Here is a 4,621-nt window from a genome sequence, read left to right as displayed (position 1 = left end):
AAGCTCTGCTGTAAGTCACGTATTTTAATTTTACATGGACGATTTACTCTCTGTTGTGGCCTCAATCTTCACCGCCAGTTTTGCTGTGATGCAAGTTGTTGGTTTAATTTATTCCGCTAAAGGGTGTGTGCTCAGTTTTGAATGCAACAATGCAACTAACAGGTCAGTTTTATTGTGTTGACCTCAGTTGAACTCCTGTAACATCCACATGTGTGGTCTACATTATGTATTCATGAAACAGAGCCATAATACAAACACTGTAGAGTGGTAATATATATCCTTTTTGATGCAATATCTTGCTCTCTTTAAGTACCTCAAACCTCACCACCTTGGCTTTTATCTGTATCAAATCAAATCAAACTTTATTTGTATAGCGCATTTCCTACACAGAGGCAACACAATGCGCTTTACAGAGAACAAGGGAGGTGGGCATACGACCCACTCTCTACATATTCCAGAGGGAAGCAAAAGAACAGTTTCACCCGGGGGCCAGAAAAATGAGCTATAAAAATTCTTCCCTGACCTCTCTCAACGAGACGATCGAGCAAGCTCCTGGAAAATGTTTGTCTATTGGCTAAGAACATACACAGAGCAGTAAAGATGGGCTAGATTCTTCATAAGAGAGACATGACTAACAGGAGAGTGAACAAATAGTTACAGAGAAGACGTTGCCTACATGGTAGGCCATTATGTGTTACTCTAATGATATTTAAGTGAATTATATAACAAAGCACAGTAAGCATTTAGCAGAACAGGCTCAAATCGAATGCCGCAAAGCAGAGGTGGGGAAGGAGCTAATCACGAGGAGGCAGGGGGCCTTTCCAGGGGTCATAAGGTAGACTTTGGCCGAGGATGGGGGCGGGGGACAGGGGCACTTTGGCCGAGGATGGGGGCGGGGGACAGGGGGAGTCCACAGGACCTGTTTAGAGTATAAGAGGGAGAGACACTAGGAAGGACGACAGGGTTAGTGGCTGTACTGGACATCCACAGCAGACACGGGGGTATCTATCAGACTCAGGGTGGTCTGTGGGTGACAGTGGGGCATCTACAGGACCTGGTTAGAAGACAGGAGGGAGAGAGAGAGGCACTAGGGAGAGGGGAGGCAGAGCCATAAAAGCAACACAGATATTAAAATAGAACGTGCCAGTTGCAGGGCAACCAGCACCTGTATACACATCTAAATATACACACAGTGCATAACAGGATATACACCAATGTATACAGAGGATTCACAAGCAGGCTGGAGGCTGTCTTCTGTGTCTCTATGTCCTGCCTAGTGATTGTAGGCTACACTGAAAAGGTGCGTCTTAAGATCTTGCTTAAAGATTTCCATTGTTTCAGCCGTTCTTAGGTACTCTGGCCAGGTGTTCCAGAGGTTGGGGGCATAGAAACTGAAAGCTGACTCTCTGTGGACTGTAGAACCATAAAAGTTTGCTTATAAACATTATGACAGGTGTTGTGTACTATGTACTATACAGAATACGCACACTAGCTACATATGTGTCAATACATCCAACTCTACAGTAGAACATGTATGTGACAGCTATTCCAGTCAGCCTGACGTACCATAGCTATCTGCTTGTATTTTAACAATAGCTTCATCATTCACTGTCATCCAATCCCTCCTTTCCCTTCCACCCCCCCTCTCTCTCTCCCTCTCTCTCTCTCTCCCTCTCTCTCTCTCCCTCTCTCTCTCTCCCTCTCTCTCTCTCTCTGGCTCACATTATTGCAGGTCCGACAGGGCTGACTCCTACCTAGCTGTCTTCACTGAGAGTAATGTGCTCCAGGTGAGAGACAGAGCCGGAGAAGAAGACTGAGTGAAAAATTAAGGACAAGAGCACAAGAAGATGCTGGAGTGGCAGGTTTTTTGTTCTTTGGTATTTCTACCCTCACAGTGAGCCAGAAGGTCCCAGGGGCATCAGGGTGGATCCAACCCAGGTGTGTTGGGTTGAGAAGAGAGAGACTGGCGGAGCAGGTTGGCCTGGGATTCCCCAGTGCCCAGCCCAACCCAGCGTCCCCGGGGTGATGAGGCCAGGGTGGTGGACTGACAGGACTGACAGGCTCTGACCGCTCTCACGTGGCAACCCCCCTGGGTCTTCATTGTGTGGGTCTGCGCTAATGTTCTCCAGCCCCACAACCAGGACGGGGTATGTGGAGCTGTTGGTAAAGATTTACACTCTTTCAACAATCCAAATGCCTACGGACATTTGCGTGCTGTGGTGTGCGACTATTGACTGTATTGTTTTCTGCTCTGAAGAAATCAGGTTTACAGACCTCGGCTTTGTGACGGATGTCGAGACGCAAGTTAGAAGTGAGCCCATGGCAAACATTTGATGGAGCCATTGTTGAATTCCTAAATTAAACAAAAGCAAAAATGTGGCTTCACATAAAAGAGAGTAACAAATGTGTTACCAACCAAGCCAAAATAAAAGGGGTAAGGGCTCTTTAAAGGAGTCCATGTGGGTGCCTACTCATTACTGGCCAAGCGTCAAAGAGACTGGAAGAGACTTGAAAAAGACTTGAACAATATTAGTTCTTAGCCAACGATAGTAGTGCTCAATGGTGAGAACCTTTTCATATATGTTCTATGCTGCAGTTGTTATTCTATTACAGGTCAATTAGAAAACGTGTAAGTCTGTCTCTTTAAAAGAAACCTGTTTCAGATGTTTTAGACATTCATAGACATTCATGGAGATTTCATGAAAATAAATTAAATCGTTTTTATTTCATGGAAATTGATTTCAATTATGGATGCCATTAGATTCACTAAATACCATATCTCATAACCCTGTGTACTACTATAGTCTGTGTTCATTCAAAGAGTGAGACTTGACTATAGGCAGTCATACTGTAGGGTCCTCTCACTCTATTGGCTGAACCCAAATGTCCTGTCTCTCTCGCCATACAGGGTTTATTTTCTCAGGTGAGCAACATGAATGGGATACTGTGACTAACTTGTTTGCCAAATGAGGTCTAGATCCTGGTGTCTTCATCTGTGTGACGCAATGAACACGGCCAGCTGCTAGACAGTTTTATGCAAATAACTGTGGGGAAGACATGAGCACGCGCATGGTGGGAGGTAATGTGGCTTCAAAGGTTCGTGAGCAGCAAATAACTCCTGGATGAATTTAGAGTTGCAGCTGCCATGTAATACTGCCCCCTGGTGGTGGTTACCAGACAAACACACAGACAATGTAGTTTGTCATGATTCATTAATCAACCACTGATTGAACAGTTTTGAGATTAACATGAGACCATGTCACATATTAATACATACCTAAAATGGCAATAAATGTCTGAATTTCATTAATGATTTCATAGAACACATTTATTCAAATTTACATTAAAAAGTATTCTTAAATTGCTACCGTTGTCTTTTATTCTAACATTTTATTTTAAGTGAACATGACAGAAACAAACTTGAAAAAATGCAATCGCCAAAAAAATCAACAATTTGAATAAATCAAAAATGATGAAGGCTTTTCCATTGTTGAAAGGGAACAAGGGAGAACCAATGATCAGAGGTCACAGCTGGCCAACAAAAGGTAACCCATGATCTACTGTCTGGGGATGGTGTGGTGAACTTTATCTCTTTGAGTTGAGTAGTTTTCTGAGTTACTTAGAAATATCAAGTTTATCAAAAACACAGTCAATTACAGTAAATGTTGATTTTTTTAAATCTCTTACCCTTTTTTTATTTACCATATGTAAAGCCTTGCGCTTCAAGTAAAATCTGACCATGAACCAGGATAATTCCTGAACATAAAAACCAACATCAGTGATAAACATTGAATCATAGGTAGTGTTCAGTTGATAGTTAAGCCTTCATGGAAGGTGAGAGGGTTACTCCAAACAGCAGAAGCGAGAGCTACAGTAACACATAACAGCACAGTACAGTAACAGCATGCAGGCATATATAAGCAGTAAGGCTAACATTACCATACATAAGCTTACAGTATAAGGCTAACATTACCATACATAAGCTTACAGTATAAGGCTAGCATTACCATACATACGCTTTCAGTATAAGGCTAGCATTACCATACATAAGCTTACAGTGTAAGGCTAGTATTACCATACATAAGCTTACATTATAAGGCTAACATTACGATACATAAGCTTACAGTACAGTAAAAGGATAACATTACCAGCGGCTCGAATAGTTAGTGGTTGGCGGTGGTAAGAGGGTAGTGGAAAGGAATACTATACAGAATACTCCTAGCAAGAAAAAACATATCTAATTGTATTTCACATATTTCTCTTGTACCTTTACTGCTCGTCTACAATGGACTCAATCACGTTAGAAATCTTTTCCACTTATGAGAATGGGGAAATGCTGCATTAAAATGTTAAATAAATTAAAACATGTACACAAACTCTAAACTCTAGTCCTTTTACAGGTGGAACACACATTGCCCTTATTTTCAGAGGCAATGAATGATATTAATAATATGATAAGACTTGTTATCAGAAATGTAAGTCAGTATATAATCCACAAATCTTAATTCATTTGAGGACCTTCGGTACTAACTTGTTTGAACAGCAGCTGTAGACCTATCTACAGTAGGCTATGTTGGATTAGTAGTGATCTGTTATAAAGTGCTTGGCATGCTGCTTAACT

Source organism: Borostomias antarcticus, assembly GCF_949987555.1.
Source record: "Borostomias antarcticus genome assembly, chromosome: 10".
Taxonomy (NCBI): Eukaryota; Metazoa; Chordata; class Actinopteri; order Stomiiformes; family Stomiidae; genus Borostomias; species Borostomias antarcticus.
The sequence above is the reverse complement of the archived record's forward strand: the minus strand, read 5'-3'. Positions refer to the sequence as shown.